The sequence below is a fragment of the Anguilla rostrata genome, chromosome 11, assembly GCF_018555375.3.
Source record: "Anguilla rostrata isolate EN2019 chromosome 11, ASM1855537v3, whole genome shotgun sequence".
Classification (NCBI taxonomy): domain Eukaryota; kingdom Metazoa; phylum Chordata; class Actinopteri; order Anguilliformes; family Anguillidae; genus Anguilla; species Anguilla rostrata.
The window spans coordinates 28,094,005-28,111,793 of NC_057943.1; the positions used below are offsets into that span (position 1 = coordinate 28,094,005).

The 17,789-nt window shown below is 46.0% G+C and overlaps 1 protein-coding gene across 2 annotated transcripts in view; it reads right to left on the minus strand.

Annotated features, from left to right (window-relative positions):
* src (v-src avian sarcoma (Schmidt-Ruppin A-2) viral oncogene homolog) overlaps nt 1-17,789 on the minus strand; it is a 43,502-nt gene that overhangs the window by 19,134 nt on the left and 6,579 nt on the right. The gene's annotated exons all lie outside the window — the stretch shown is intronic.

A 17,789-nucleotide genomic window follows, 5' to 3' on the forward strand; every position in this document is an offset into this window, starting at 1 on the left:
TAGAGGACAAAAGGCTACGCTTCTAAATATATTTATTCAGCTCACACTTGTATCCCAAGCGACTTTTAACATACGAGGTAAGACGAACACCAGTAACAATACAGAAATTGTCTTTAACACAAGTGAAATAAATATATTTAAGGGGAGATACAAATACAAGGCTAACGTCAAACAAGGCTGTCCAACATCACGTCACACCCGCGTTGCTTGTTCAGTTCTATGACTTCTTCTGGAGGCAGTCCTCTGCATCCTAAAGACCTGGCTGCAGTATATGTAATAAACACCACGGGCTATAAAAACAATGTCCCCTCCTTTATGTGCATAATGGGTCAGCCAATGCCGGCAGTAGGCTATGGAGCAGATGACGTCCCCGGTGACCCCCGGCGGTTTAGACTTATTATGCCGGTTACCAGGGAGACAGACAGGTGAGGACACGGGCAGCAGACACCGGCGGAAAGCAGCTGCGGCCTCGGCCTACCGGCTGAACTCCGCCACTGACTTCCGGAAAAGACCGAATGACAGACTGGAAAAGATCACCACAAAGCAGAAGTAATAAGAAGTTGGCATGGGTAAATTCCCTTTTTTATCCCGTTTAAGCAGAGGGCTTTGAGCACAACACAAAGCATGTCTGCTTCCTCAAATATGCTTTCATACCAGAATGAAGAAAGACACCGCCATTTAACAGTCAAATCCTACAACGAGGGTGGGTTTGGTTTCCTACCACTCAATAAGTATTTCAAGCTATTTGCTGTTTGATGGGACTTCCATTGCACAATGACTTCAAATTATGGATCCCTATCAGATCGTGGGGAAAATGGTGACTGCCTGTAGACACAGTAGTTAGGAGATCACCTCATAAAAATGCTTGAGCTTGCAGGTACACTTGCCAGGCACTGAATGAGGTGAAAATGATCCTATGCAAAATGCTGCCAAGTATTAATATCCCCCAAATTTAGTGGATTTTCTTCCCCCCCCACAAACAAAACCTCCTATGTAGCCAAGCATTGACATCGGCTACAATTTTCCTCTGAAACATCCCTCAGATATTGAAAGGTACCATACATTTTGGGGACAATCCACTTCCTGGTATCCCTGCAGGTGAAACGACAAACGAGAGAGGAAACAAAACGCCCCTCTACCGGAGGATGAGGGTGTAAGCGTCAGAGGAGAGCGTGTCAACACCAAACCATCACAATGAGTGCAAAAATGAGGGCTTTATCTCTTCACACCAACCACTTTATCCATGAAATCAAGCAATTAGTGCAGATGCATGGTGCACATTGACCAATACAGAGATGTCCTCACCACGACAGACAGGACTCATGAACAGAGCTTAATGCATTGGGTGTTTTAAAAACTTAATCATTATAACATGAAAGGCCCTTTTCATAAATGATTGAAAAATTTACTCAACATTTTTCCAGAAACAAGGTCCCATTTTATTCCATATGTCTGAATACAAATACAAAGGTAATTTTCATTAACGTGATATAATTTTCAATAACAGCTTAATGCTAACATTTAAAATACACAAACATGCAAATAAACCAATGGCTACCAGGCTAAATTTGCCATTCTGTACTGGAACCTCCAGGAAAAATTCAGCTCTAGCAGACAGAGTAATTGCAAAGGGGAAATTGACACAAATCTACAATGTGTTTTACTTTTACATTACTGGCATTTAGTAGGCACTTTTATCCTAAGTGACTTAACAGTGCAGATGCAATGTGGAAAAATCGAGGATCAAAGTACTCCCTAGAGGGGTAAGGCACAGTCCCAAGAGGGACAGTGTTAAAACTCCCTGACTGCACTGATGCCACTCTGGTGGTTGGTACAACCCAGTCAAAGTTTCTTCAACCCAGCACAAGGCCAGGGGAATGCCCAGTTAACTCCAGCTTCACTATGGTAACGTTGATATCCAAGTATCCTGTTTCAAAGGCCCAAGTCTTGCAAAGGAAAAAAAAACCCAACATGTATGCATGGAGATGAACCAGCAGGCAACAAACATTTGGGCAGGGCCTTTCTCAAAGGGAGTTTTGGGAACAGCCCAAGGATTAAAAGGCTCATAACACCTGGCCTTTTACTTCTAATCTGCTGTGACTGAAAACAGAGCAGACCCACAGTAAGTCCTAATACACTCACTTCAAATGGGTCATTACTGAACCTGCCTCCTTTATCATAAAAGTGTCCAGTGCCATGATTTCGCAGTTGCAGCTGAAGAAACTGGAGTATCTAATATGGAAAATGCGTGCAGTGATAACCAAAGAAATCAAAAAGGCTCAGGGCTGCATACAGGAAGTTACCTATATTTACAATCAGCAGAGATTCTAAATATCAACCAGACACTGAGATCTGAATTCTTAACAATGAAATTTATGGTTCTATCATTTATGAGGAAATGTTCCAATTTGCTGCATCTTATGAATATTCATGAAGGGGTGTCATCATGGACAATGAACATACACAGCAATGGATGTTCTGTCCTCAAGCACCCCTACTCATGAATATACATAAACTGTTTATACCACTGGAATACCAGCTGGTACCTCATGTGGTTAAAAAGTAGAGATCATCGAAGGAACACAGGTCCTGATGATCTGGTTAGTCTAAATAACCTTTGGCCTCAGTGAGTGAAAGCACAGATGCTCTATATCAAACAAACGAACAGTGCAATATTCTTAATGCAGAAAGTTCTGCCTCTGCTACAGTTGAAGAGAAAACTTGTCATTTGTTGCCTTGTTTTGCATATTCACGACCAAGGGCAGAAGATATCTTGCTAAAATACTGGGAGCAGATGTCCTTGAGTACACCCCTTCAAGAATACACAAACTGCAATATACCACCTGCTAACATAACTCCTATTGCCAACTAGAACCTTCTAGTGTAAAGAAGTAAAGGGGACCGAAGGAACACAAGAGCTGGCCATCTGGTTACAGTCGAGCATCTTAGTGAGAGCATCTGTTCGGAAAGGTCATACTGCATGAAGGAAAAGGAGGCAAAAAGCACATCATAAACTAAAACACAATGGGATATTCTGGTGGACATGTACAGGAGTTGCAGAGGAGGCTTCAGGGTGGTTAGATTCATTAGTACAACCATGTAACTGTCACTATGGTTTTCCTCCAAAGTGACACAAGGCTAAGAGGCATCTGTCAAGGCCCAGTTGTTCAGACCGTAGATGGACATGCTAGTGCCTCCCCCAAGTGAGAAATCCAATCAGGGAGTGAAAAACTACAGTCCTAAGGACTGCTTAATGCTTGGAGGTCTATGGAGAGGGGAGGGGAGTGACCTTTTAACCTGCCTGCTCTCTGGCAGGCTACCTATTGCAAGACTGTTGCTATCAGCGGTGGAACCAGAAGCATTCCATTCCAGCCAATGAGGTGAATTAGCACCTTTCCCTTCAGCTTTCCTGCCTGCTCTGTTGCAACATGGGGTCAGGAGGGCGGACTCATCGCCGGGGACCAGCTGGAGGATTCCAAAGCCATTCCCCATCCGTCACTCGCGAGGGCCCCGCTTCTCAGGACCCCAGATGGCGTTGTTCAATAAGAAACCCGAGACGTTCCTGCAGGGCGATGTGGGCGCCATCAAAAAGCTAGACCCACCAGATAACCCTTCACACGATTGGTCCGAACAAACCCCCCGATGGGGTCGATTTTCCTCTGCAGTGGAACGCTGAGCTGGGCCGAGGGGGGGTGGTGGGAGCAGATAGGTCAGTGGGGCTTGCCCGCTCGATAGTGGGACCCTGGGGGTCTTCCGTGTTGCAGCAGCTGGATGTGTGTCACGTGGGCTCGTGTTAGCATGGGGATGGGGGGGGGGGGGTGATGGATGCAACAACACGCAACTGGCTCCAGGCGCTGCTCGCATGAACGCTCGCTGTAAACCCCAGAGTCGCCCTGCCGTTTCTCCATTTTCAGCTGCGCTTCCATTTGTGCAACACAGACACAGACTCCAAACCCCATCGATTGGATGGGGCGGGGCAGGGGGCGATGGGTCAGTGAATCCTAACTAATTAAATGAATGTGAGCATAAAGAAGTGAACACATAAATGCTGTTCTGGGGTATTTTGGGGCAGTCATCCCAAACAAAGGCCTTCATTGCCGGCTCGCAGCAAGCCCCGTAATTGAACAGTGAGTGGTGCTGGCCAGCTGCCAAGCTGATGCGTGCCGTTGGAGACGCTTCCCCCTCTGACAGGAAGTGCGCCATGGAAGACGAGGGACTGATGGTCACAAAGAAACCAAGCTCTCCTTCCCCTTCCTCCCATCTTTGCGGAGGCAAAGGCAGTGGTGGTTCTTTCCTGCAAGCAACTTGGCCTCAACGCTCTGGTTGGGCATAACAAGCTTTAACCAAGCACCTGCTCACAGCGAGGCGAGAGGCTACAGAGCTGATGAAGGGGGAGGGGCGGGTGGGGATATCCTTTAATTATGCATGAAAAAGGCCTGAGGATTCGCAAGCCCACATCCCCGGGGTCCAGCTGAAAAACAATCGATTTTTCATTTGTTGTGTGTGCACATTTTCCTCCCGCCCCTTCAGTTTCCTTTTCTTTTCCAACTAATGACCATGTCACTTTAAAGGATAATGAGGATCATCTCAAAATCACATTCAGAATGACAACAAAAAAACCCTCAAAGGCCATTTGATCTTGTAAAGAATGACCGTACTTTTATGAGTGAGGGCTTATTTGGGAGTTAAAATGATAAAATTGCATTCTTTCAGATGTGTGGCCATCTTTTTGAAACTTAACATATTAATTTGCCCCTTGCAGTGAACGCCACAGTAAATCAGTGTCTATACCCCTACATAGCCATGTGGCACGTTTCTTCGGATTCAGGCAAGTTCTCATCATTGTCTGCAGCACTGGAGAGTGGAATACGAAGGAGAGACGCAAAATGTACCGTGAGCCATTTCAAATCATGCAAATCCATAGGCTGAGATAACGTGTGCCAGACCCCACTCAGTTTCTGCATGATGCTGGAGAGGTCTTATCTCTGCACATGTACCAGTCAGGTTGCACCTCTCTCCCGCCCCTCCTGAACCCAAAATTTCCCTGCAGACTCCTGAATCACTGAGCTGAATCAGGCCTGAGCACGCACAAGGCCCCACCCTTCTGAGGTATCAGGTTTAAACTTCCTGTTGCCTCAGGCCAGAGTTACTGTGATGGCACGGTACAGCTGCAGAAGATAGCACCCTCAATTTTCTCCATGAGGCAGCCAGTCAGCCCACAGTAGAGTGTGTATGTGTGTGTGTGTGTGAGTATGTGTGTGCGTGTGCAAATATGTGTGTGGGTGTGGGTGTGTGTGTGTGGAGGGCACTTGTTGGCTTTTAATCGGTTGCTGTTCTTCACAACTGCAACTCATGTTTGGGATCCGAAAGCGTAACAGCAAACTCCCTGTATGTACGACTGGTATGCAAAGTGTCTGATAAAAAAAAAAAAAAAGAGATAGAGCCGGTACAGGAAAACCTGTTATAAATGAAATCTAATCCAATTATCCAAGAACAAATGAACCGGAACCTTCCTGCGGTGGTCTGCTGATAGTCCGAAGCGTCACACTGAACCGGACTCCCGTCCAGCGATCGAGAGGCCCTCGCGGTTAACGGCGGGACACGTTCGCTTTCCCTGATCGCTCGGATCTTGAATAAATAAGCAGGCAGCAGGTGTCAGAGTGGCCCAGATAGCAATCTGGTTTTTACATGCGCAGACATCAAACGGCGAATACTCGACGCCACAGAGAGACCTTTGCTGAATGTTCGGGGAGAAGAGGTGCGTAGGAAGGATCTCCGCCGTTTGACACCGTTTGAAACCGCGAGAGCCGAATGCGAGGAGGCGGGGCGGAGGGAGGAGGACATTCTCTGAGGTTTTTGTGCAACCCGTGCGCGCTTTCTACTGCGTTCCATTACAGCAGCCGGCTTCAGAAATATCGCCTTGGAGACATGCACAAGCTGGCTCAGCTGGAAAGATGAACCAAATTGCAAGTTTAGGTGGTACAAGGAACTGGTGCCCACCAAATTAAAGGATTATGTAATCTTCAGCGAGTGAGGCCCCGTCTCCCCTCCGTGTTGCAGTTCTAATGCACAGTAGCTGTGTGACTCACCCTCAAGTTTTACTTTTAACCCTTTAAGGTGTAAGATCACAAATCTGTGATTAGAATGTTCTTAACTGAACATTAAAATCCTGATGTAACAATCACTTCTGGTAATTGAAAGCAATGGAGTTCTAGAATACTGACTTCCACAAAAACATTCCAAAAACCTATCTGCGAAGGGTTGATACAGACCGACTCTGCTGCAATAACTTGCACATAGGAACCGACAAGTCAACAACTAACAGAAGCACGAGAGGAAAAGCCAGACTGCATTCTTTTGTTTTCCTAAACGCTTTTCCACGTAATTACTTTGGAAAAATGCGAGGCTTTGGCGTGCGTCAGGCAGAACTAATCCATGACCTAATCCGAACGTTTGTTCTCCAGTCTGATTGCCAATGTCAGGCCCTCGTAATCTCGTTCAGCTGTGCCAGAGATTGCCTTCCATCTGGGCGCCCACAAGTGGCACACGACACACGGGCAGCGAGCGCTGGAAAGAAGGGAATCGCCGGGCCTTGACCACGTGGAGTGGCTAAAATGTGCCGTCCCCAGAACTTCTGAGAAGAACAGAAGTCACTTGGTTCAGTTGCAAAGCATCTATCACTGCAAAGTGCTTCACAATCATGGTACCTGCCACAGAAATACAAATCAATTGGTTTTATTAGGGGGCCAAGCACCAAGGGTGCGTATTTGCATCGGCTCCATGAGGCCAAATTGTACAAAACATTTTGACAGGAACCCTCAGAAAGCTTCCCTCCATGAGTCCTGAGAAGGACATCCCCCTCAGTCCAAGATTCTTCACGATAATCAAGTATGAATATGCGTAAATTGTGGAAAACATATTTGACCATTTAAATTTGGCCTCGATTAAAATTGACTAAATATAGGCTACACATGAATTATAAATGGGTCCTGAAAAAGGACCCATTTATAATAAGCGTATTATATTTTGTGCACCTACCACCCAAGGTGGTGCTACAGCACCACTTCAAAATGAGTACGGATGATATTTAAATACGGATACAACGGCTTTTCTGATCGGCTTCTATTCTGAACTCAAAATAGACATTCTGCCTCCTATCTCTGTCACTCATAGAGCTCCCCACCCCCACATTCACATTCTGAAGTTAGCTGCAAACAGGCGTTATTATTATCATGATCATTATTTTACATTATTATTATTATTTTACATTATGAGTCATCTCCTTTCATTCATTGCAGCGCTTAAAAAAACTATAAATATTTGAAATAACGAAATCACTATGCAAATACTATCAATTATCATCCTTACGTTTTTAATTATATGCTGCAGAAAATGGAATGTACATATAACTCTCTGAATTCTTGACCCTACTTTGACCTCACTTTCACCCCAGACACGCCTGCCTCCCATTCCGTGCCATTCCATTCCAGAGAGCTCTGGGTTGGGCTCTCCTGGAGGTCCACTGACCCCACTCCTGGACAGGTGTGTAGGTCACACAAAACACAGCAGAGGTCAGCCAGGTTCCTAAACGAGTCTCACCCCTCAATTACAGGGAGTGCAAGGGGAAAACTTTACTCAACCGCGTGTCGACACGCGCTTTGCCAGCCCACCCGGCACGCTACACCCCAGCCAGGACGCCGCAGCGCGAATGCTTTCCATTGAGCAATTCACACGCAGTGAATCATTACCCTGTGACCGAAACCAACGGCGTCACCGCTAGCGCGAAGCGTGAGGCCCGTTCAGCTGTCAGCATCCCAAACCTTTTAAGGTAGGCTGCCGAGCTGGCAGCCCACACGCGCAGTGAGCGGGTAGGAATGTTGGACCCCATTGTGTTGGGTTTGTGATGCAAGCTGACCTAATTTTCTTGAACAAATGCCACAGAGGGTGGGTCAACGTTACCGCCTCGAAGCTTCAGGTGTTGCACAGGTTACCAAACAGGCCTTGCGAAAGTACTGTGTACAATCTGCACAGGCAATTATAAAAATAGCCATTCAGTAATATTACCGTTTTAAGTTCCACTAACCTGAAATCCTTCCAGTCTGTGTGGCCAGTTCTACAAACACACACAAGCCACAAAGCAATTACATTGAAATAAAATGATACTAGAGTTGTTAAAGTATGGAACCAATCAGCATTAATACCACTAACTGCTTTGGATCCCCAGTTCATAACAATGTTTGCTGTTCTGAAAGTCAACCTGGGGAGGTCTTATGACAGAAATCAAACTTAGAGAAAGGTTTGGATATGCTAAGCCCAACGAACCCTCTACCACAAGCTATAAACTAACTGATGGTTCACCATTCTAATATTTTCAAATAAAGTTCCACCAAAGTACAAAGTTGTATGACAGCTTCAGTGCAAATTTTTGACTAAATGTTCCAAATCACAGCCAAACAAGCCAAAAACTGACACAGAAATGATTAAACTATCAACCTCCATTCATCGACTTTCCAAGATTCTGCAGTGAGACACCTGCAGACCGAACGGTGGCCACACCACCAGGCCGCACACGGCCCAAGGTTGCAGGCCCAGCCTTGAAGCCTCCGGCCTAAGAGAGTACTGCCCCAGAGGGGAGCCATTACAGTAAATATTTACTGCTGCTGAGAAAAGAATGGGCCCGGTGTTGCCATGGCAGTGATCCCTGAAATTCGATTGGGCGTCTGAGCACGCTCCCATAAGGGGAGGGAGGAGAGAGCGCGCCTGCTCTGCAGCATGTGCGGAAAAAGGAAAACCCGTTCTCTAGTCAGGGTCATTAATCTGGCTACAGCTTCTCTCATTAAGGGGGTCGGTGTCAGCTAACAACCTGGAAAAGCGGCTCTCGGACGGAGCTATTGTGCAGTTCAAAGGGTCACTCGCGGAGGGAGGGAAAGCGATCCCAATCCGATTCCTTCCACTTACAACCTAAAGATATATCTCCGGAATGCCGCATAACGGTAGAACAGCAAAGCACTCTTTAATCCAGATTTTCCCGACCCCTCTGCTCTTCAAAAAGGATGACTCCTGATAAGAGTCGTGGCTGTGCCCTTACGCCCATTTATCAGCTTCAGAGGTTAAAAGCCGAGTCGCTACGGCGATAAAGCGCACGGGCATTCCAGAGCGGAAACCGCCATCTGGGGCCGTCCAGCGGGCCGCTACCCAACAGATACGGAAAATTCAGCCGGCCTGCGTTACGCACAGCATTACGCTGGTATTTCATCTCTCCTGCGCTGAACTGCATTGCGTGCACTAACCTACAAACGTTTCCAGCTGGTCCAGCTCAATGAAAGTTCATCCTGCATTTCAATGGCAGTTCCTGTCCTGTGGCTTTGTGTGACACAGCTGCATGCTTTTTTTTCTCGATGTGGGAGCAGGTTAAACAACATACTTGCACCTTAAAAAAAGATTAGGAGAAAAACAGAGAAAAAACCCCTCCAGACTTTTTCTGAATTCCAACTGAAAGCGGCCCACAGGCCTTTCCTACAGGATTATGGTTCTCGGACTGAATAAGGATTGTTTCCTTCTATGTCTGTGAATGACTGATGAATACAGAATAAAAGAGTTTGGATCCAGGCTGGGTGTCACCCTGCTCTACCGCACAATGAAGGTTTTCAAATGACACCTCAGGGATGGGACAAAATCTCTTCTGTTTTGACATTTCTGAGACCGGGCGGGGCGGGGTTGTGGGGAACAAGGGGGGGGGGTTTCCACATTCGCCGAACTGGACAGGCAGCAAATCCCCGGGGGATTAATTAATTCGATTCGTCACTCAACCGCACCCCCCCCCCTGACAGTAGGGTCTCAGAAAAAGAGATTATTCAAATCCAATGGCAGACTGAAATAGAGTTCTGATATTAATAATGCCTTGTGATCACATGAGCGCAGGCTAACAAATGGGGCTTTGGACGAGGGGGCGCCTTTATAGACCTCCACGCCCACGTGCCCCGTTTGTTTATAGACTGAGGCTCCAGCTCAACGCAAACTGCACTGTTGTCGATGAGGAAAATGATACATCTGCAAAGAGCAAAGCATCTACATCAAACAAAACTGCGTAAATGCACCCAGACTGCTGGACTGCGCAACACCTGCAACCGTATCTAACCAGGAAGCACACGGTCCAGCCATTACCATCGAGTGCCTTTTCACACAGACACCACAAAGCAACAGGACTCACTAAAGTACTGAAAAACAGAACCGAGATGGTGGGGCCTGCACCGGCCAAGCTTTCTTTCATTTGAAAAACAGAACCAGCCAGAATAAAGCTCTGTGTCCATGAAAAGGCTTTTTGTGTAATCATTTGTGAGTGAACGATAAATAAATGACCATTGTCCCCTCATAAATGGGTCTCGTCTTCCTCTAGTTCGTTCTCGACTCAGATAAGCAGAGACAAGACCATCGTGCTGGTTCAGTCAATTCAAATGTAGTCAGCTCAGACTTATGTTAGATGCGGAGATACAGTTCCCTTTGTTTCAATAGAGGCTACAGCACAGACCTCACAGGACAAAGAAAAGGGAGTGACTGAACATCACAGTAAAGAACGAGAAGCGCAGCACCATCTCCTGAATTGAAACTAGAACTAAAAATTTTCAGGAGGATGGGCAAAACAACGGTGTGGCTAAGTGAATCAGATCCTGAGGAGGACTCAGCATTTAATAACAGTTTGCAGTTTGTATGAAAGGTATAACCCATACTGTAGGGCTCTATAATCAAGAGGAAACCTTTGTCGCTACACAGTCCTCCAAATGCACAGAGGAGCACATAACTCAGTCAAAGAAAAACCGGTTTCGGAGCCATTTGTAGCGGGGAAGCTGAAAAAGGCCTTCCATTTCAGCTGAAAGGAAGCCAGGAAATTAATCACATTTTGACAGTTTTTAATCAGAATGTGTCCTGTGCTCTGCACTTTGAAAGAAATACTGTTCAGGGTGCTGGTCCTGCAACGGCTGAAGAAAAACAGCTGAAGCAATCGAGGCTCATACAAATTCTCATCTTTTGCCTTGTTTTTTTTTTTCCTTGCCTGTAAACAATCATTCAGTAGTCACCATTCCTTCCCCATATCCAAATATGGTCATGGTGTGCTTGAGTTCTGAGGTCATGTGACATGCTCTGCTGAGAGAGGGGGAGAGACCGAGACAGAGAGAGAGGTCTAATCCTCAAGGGTTTAGCCCTTTCCCACTCTCCCTCTTAGCCACCCACTACAGGAGATTTCCAGAAAGAAAAAAAGGAGTGAGAGGGAGAGAAAGGGAGAGAAAAGAATGTGTGAGAAGAAGAGTCAAAAATTCCCATCGCAGCCAAAGCCTGAGCACTGGCACGCGAAGACAAAAGGCAGCATCCTCACTCTGGCCCCCAGCCTCACTTCACCGATCGACCCCAGCTTATGGGAATGTGCATGTGTGCCTCTGTGTGTCCCAAGACCCGTTTCAAGAGCTGCCTGAACCTCTGGACATGTCAGAAGGGATAGGTAGAAAAACACCATAACTGGCAGTGCTTCTTTAAGAACTAAGATCAGGGCAGTGCGATTCAGGCTGGATACTGATTTACCAAGCTGGCATTTCCCAGCCAGTCACCCCTGAAAAGTGTCTACACCAAGGGTGCGGCTTGTTCAACCAACCAGTGAACCATCGCAACCTATTAATGAATGTGTGTTACCCGAGCGCGTTGTGCATGATATCTTACGAATCCTGATGGATGGTTATCCATGAACTGTCAGACCGTGGCAGCTTGTTTTAAAATGAACAAGCTCACCACAGTATAAAGGTTGTAAATCAATGGGAGCTCCAATATTGCATTGCCAAAAAAAAAAAAACATTGCAAATTTTTCTGCTGTTATCTTAACTAATAATAAACCTACATCAGTCAATAATATTTCAGAAATATTTTTCTGCCTGTATGTTCATATGTTCATTTCAATGTGCCTTGTTTGTTTTAATGGGCTTTATTTGTATCTGTATATTGGTTGGAAACATGCCTGCATGTCTCGTATTGCAATTTCCCCCTCTCGCCACGCAGTGACACGAAGATGTTACAAGCACAGTAGCTCTGAAGATGTAGGGTGGGCTCAGATCGAGAAAACCTGCTCGCTTCATTTTACCAAACTTCACCTCAGGAAGGCGGGCATTAATTAGACAAGTGTCACAAAGCCACCTGTGAATAAAAGCGACCCCCGTCGATGTGAAACGCACAAATTGGTCTCGCGGGCCAGTGACCAGAGCCCTTTTCTCACAGCAAGCGCAGCCATGGCAACAGATGTCTTAAGAAGCAGGGGGGTAAAGAAAAGCTGTAGAAAACAGGGAGACACGAGGCAACGGCGAGGCGCACTTCAAAATCTTGACAGTTTAACTCCTGATCTGACATTTGGAGGGGATAGGGCAGAAAGTCCCCGTGGAGTTTCCTCCTTTTACGCGCCAGCCTTCCAGTGGTAAATCATCCACAATAAACAGGAGTTACCCAAACCAGAGACTCAATAAAAATAGCAGGTAACAGGAACTGAAACACAAACACACCCACACACACCCACGCACGTTTACACACAGACAGACCATTAATGTCACATTCAGGAAACACACGCACGGCCCAGGTCAGGTTTACAGACAACAGGGAGCGATGAAAGGGGCGGAGCCAGGGTCAGAAAGACACGCCCACTCCGCTGGAATGCAGCGTGGATGGTACGGGCAAGTCCCGACACTTCCACCACACCCCGAACGAGGGAATTTGCCGCGAGCAGGTAAGATGTGCTCCACGCCCACCGAGGCAGAACGTAAATGCTCCCGCGGGCCACAAATTCCGTCCGCCCCGAAAAAAAACATTCCCCGTGCTCTGCGCGCCGCCTCACACAGGACACACCGTTCGATCTTTCGCCGCTGGGTTCCGGAAGCCTCCGCTCACGCGCCTTGGCAGGATTCAGAGACCAGTCACATGTGCGTGATCCCCAAAGGTTGCGCAAGCAAGGTTTCGGTTTGCTTGATTACGGGAGTACCCGAGTGGCGCTACGATGCGTTTGTAGAAAAATACGCAACGCGCGACATGTGAAGGCACCCGTGTCTGTAAGCCAGTAGGCCCCGTTTGGGTCTGGCACATACCGAAACACGTCGAGAGCAGCCTCGTGCTCGCAGGCTAATCAAAAGCAGGTTACCTTTGCGAAGCGTGAGCAGGCAGCCCCAGTTTAGTTTGTCGCACGTGACCAAAAACGCGACTCTCGAAAAACAGCGCACTCAAGGAGGAACCCCTTCACAATAAACCTGCACTCCAAGGAGGGAGTAGGACCCTCGAGGGAAACGCAGAGAAGACGAGAACCCCCGTTTGTGCTTATCGCTCCTGTTAAGTGCAATCAGGATTCAGAGACTATCACTGTGTCCTGGAGAGCCACACGACTGCCAAGTTTAACAGGATAATTACAATAGGAGACGCCTTCAATGACTAAAACCTGCTGAGAGTAGTCATTTAGAAAAATGGAGTAATTACAAACTGTACTCTTAAGGCTGGTAAATGGTGGGTTCGTTTAATCTTCAAAGCCAAGAGAAACACATAAACCAACTGGTTAAAAGCGTGCAAAAAACTTCAAATGTATCTTGTACAACATTTTTTGTGCAACATTCAGAAGTCAAGGGATACACTAAGGCATACATTGTTTTTTAATATGCCATACGAAGTGCATATAACAAATTTTAAAGGAATCACGGAAAGCTATGATAGGAGTTGACATTTCTCCACCTCTGTGCAATCATTGAGGACCAAAATGCTAACTCTATGGTAATAAATGCAGTTTGAGAGTTGATAAGTGTGCTACCTCAGTGTCACCTTTCTGTCTGTTATGTCTTGCTGATCTGAAGCTTATCACTTGATGGCCGTTTTCTCTCTCTCTTTACTGAATGAAGTGCTGAGAGGAATGATTCCGCATGACCATTTCAAAAACACAGACTTACAGCATCTACAGCGTGTACACCTGATGAACAGTCTCAAATAGCACTGCATTTATCTGATCATCCTATTCCAGTTCTTCTCCAGCCACTTTTTAATGACTGGCACAGTTAGGCCTAAATGGTGACCCCCATGTATGACCCGGAAAACAGTAAAGTGGGTGATATTATCCTAGATAACTGCCACCTCTAAAACTGATCTCCAGCCACGTAGGCCAAGGCGAGAGGAGCGTGGTGTTACTCAGTCAGGCTGGGGGCTGAATTTAGAATCGGCTGAGAGTCAGCGGTCAGCGGGCCCTTTGTCATTTTCCACCCTTCTTCCCCCTTTCTTCTAGGAGAGGAGAAAACTTCCTTAACAAGAGAGAAAAGGAACAAGGAGCCGGAGGCAGATATAAATAGAAAAGACTTCACCGAATGATAAAAATCACCTGCTCAGCAGACTAAAAAGATGACACATCAAATCCTACACACAGAAGACAAATACAAATACCTACAAAAGGAAAAAATATTCACATTCACAAAGAGATTGGTAGGCTATTAAATATGAAGATAGCAACGGTGAGATTTTGGCAGTTAGAGTCATATGAAAAAAATGTCCATTTACAGAAATACACCAGTAACGTAGTTTAAATGTTGCTTCTGAATCAATCCAGAATCTTTCATTATCACCAAAAGCATAATTAAAGGAGATTTCAAATATTCTAGAATAAGTATTTGCAGTGAAAAACAATAGTATCCAATCTACAGCTACATGTGGCATAAGTAAGACCAGAGGACCAATACGGAATTCTCCATGGTTTTTCTAGGATTTCCCACAAGATTTCTACAGCTGAGCACAGAATTTCCATAGGGTCCCATGAGCACTTGAAACAGGAAGCACGTGGGTTTTGTGTGGTCGCAATATTTCCACCCAAAAGCCAATTTTTTGTGAGAAGAGACATGGGGATTCACTCAGCTGGATATGAAGCCTTTGTAGTTGAGGTTCTCTTTGAACAAGTCATTCCAGTAGACTGAGGGGTGGACATGCAAACAGGTGATTGAAAACAAAGTGGTTCAGTTCCTCTCTGGTGCGGACCTTGTCATGCACAGCAATTAATCATCACAGGCATTCACCTCAATATTTCCATAACAGCTTTTGGACAACAGCAGTGAATGGGGAGTGACAACCGGCGGCTTTGTGGTGCCCAGTGTTCTCTGTGCAGTCATTTACATATTCAAATCAGGAAAGATGGGGGACCATCCTATAAGAGATGCGGATCTAAGATCAGCTGGCCTTTTGTGAACCGATATGGATGAATCCCAGCAGCAGTGGACCGCTAGTATGTAGGGCAGGGCCTTGTTGTTCCCACCTAAACAGACAACACCCAGGTGTGAGGAGACCAGGTGGCAGTGCACCCTGTTTGTCAGAGGACCTCAGAAGGGGTACAAGAAAGAAGAAAAACCAAAAAATAGTTTTAGAAGTGAATGACTTGAATGTTTCTTGCTGACTATCTATCAATTGGGAATGCTCGCTTATACTTTCCCCGTCTCAACCCTACAGTCTCAGTCAGGACAGGAGAATGCAGGGCAGCACAAGCATGTCTGACGAAGCACATACCATCAACTAATCCCCCCCCCCCATTCCACAGTTCATTGGCGGAGCTGTGCAGTCATTGGGTTGGACGACTACACTTCATTTGCAATATACACAGGCAGACTGTAAACATCAAATTGACCGTTGTCACTCTCGTATGGCAAGGGAAACACTGCCAAACAAAACCCTGCCTCTCTCCCTGGGTGACCTGGCCAATCATAGCCCTCAGAACTCAGTAAAATGACCACTGGCCATTTCTTGCTTTATTTTTCCAGGTTAATCACGTTGGAAAAGAAATCTTTTTTCAGGGGAGCACCTGCCAACTTAAGAGGTTTCAATTTAAATGCGACTGATCACAGCAGACTGGGCAGTCAGATGGTAGATTTAAGGTTCCTCCCTTGCTCACTGCACTGCATGAGTAGCCATGAACTACTATTTCTTAGAGACTTGGTCACTCATTGGAATGGGAGGGGACAAGCTCACAAGGGGTAAGAAAATATGGCACTCAACATCTTAACTGTTGATGCCTCATTAATACATATAGCGATGGTTGAACCCACCGAGGGCTCACATCATGTATAGCCTTCATATAAAAAATTATTACTAAATATATAAATATTAGAAAAGGAGGTGAGACTGGAAGACTATACCGGTGAGACTAATGCTGCGTCAGACAAATTAGGAAAAGTACTGAACTGCTCTGCTTGTGAGATAAAACCAGTTTCACTTAATTAGCAGACCAGTGTCATCTTGCTAACACATTCAGCTCTTCTACTGGCTCAATTTAAGACCCTTGGCTGCAAAGGGAGCTAGGGAGGTATTGTTCTTGCTGTACTGTACGTCAGTGATAATAACCCTTCTGTCATGTCCAGGACAGGAACCCGGCCATTGGCATGCCGACCACGTCAAGCAAGTCAATCTCATGGTTTCCCGATTACGTACGTTTCAGCTGTGGCTCCAAACCTTGTTTTCACTACCTCTACTCGAATTAATCACCCTCAGCCTACGACTTCTCAGATCCTGTTGTATCCATGGAGATACTAAGATTAATAACAGAACAGAGAGCAGGCGCTGTAAATAAACTCTGACACGGGCGAAAACTCATACCACAGCTTCGTAGGGCACTATTCATTACTCAGACCAAAGCATGGAAGATCAGGTGGGGCTGTGTTTTTCTTCTTTCTGAGAAGATGAACCCCCGCCCCCCTCCCCCGCCTACACACACACACACACACACATGTGCCCCTTGCACAGCTGTACACGGCCAAGGGGATTAAAACGGATTAAAATACAATTTCAGAAGTCACTGCACTATAAAAATCTTCTCTGGATAATTCTTGTATCTCTTAATTTGACCTCATAGGCGCAGTGAAAAACCACACTATACAGCACCAATTCAGAGCAATTGGGTCTGTGAGCGCATGAGTGTTTCATTGACAGTCTGGAGGGGCCTACAATAACAAACGGCCTGTGTCATTAAAAAACCGGAAATTGCTTTTAGCAACAATTTAATCATTAAACCGGGTTTTGCTAACCTGCTAGCTTCCCCACTTCTAAATGCAGAAAGAAAACATCTAGGCCTGTTTACAGCTTTTGAAAATGGGGATTTTGCAGAATGGGGAAAGCACTAAGTTCTTCATTGCCACGCACAGATAAAAGCAAATTGCTAAGGCTAGCAGAGATGTTACCGCTGCTCCATGAAAAAGCAACTGAATCCAAAGAACATGCTGAAATTAAGTTAACTAACAAAGGTGTCCAGTTCAATGGAGAACATTCCCCTGGATTGAATTAATTTCACGTATCTATCTTACGAATGTACACAATTCAATCAAACCAGACTTAATTTGAGATAAAGACTAAAAAAATCAATGAAACAAGAAAAGGTGTGGCCTGAAAACTAGGGTGCCCCCCTACACCCACACCTGCCTAAAACCCTACCATGTCGAGGTAGCAACACCTAGACGTCCAGGGTTTCCCACAGCACTTTATAGAAGAGGCAGTACACCTCCCCTAAATTACCCAGCGCCTCCCCTAATGGGAAGGGAAAAACTTTTCAATGCGCTTGGCGTCGTGTTGAGACAGAAACACTGGAAGCATACGGACTCACACAAGGGCAGCTCTGCACCTGAGTGAATAAATGGGATCCTTTTATCGCGTCACACAGCTGTACATGAACAAGTGTACGGGAGACACCTCGCAAAACAGCGAAAGCAAACAGGCTTATTATGCCTCTGCAAGGCAAGCCACAGTGCCGATAATGAAAAGGG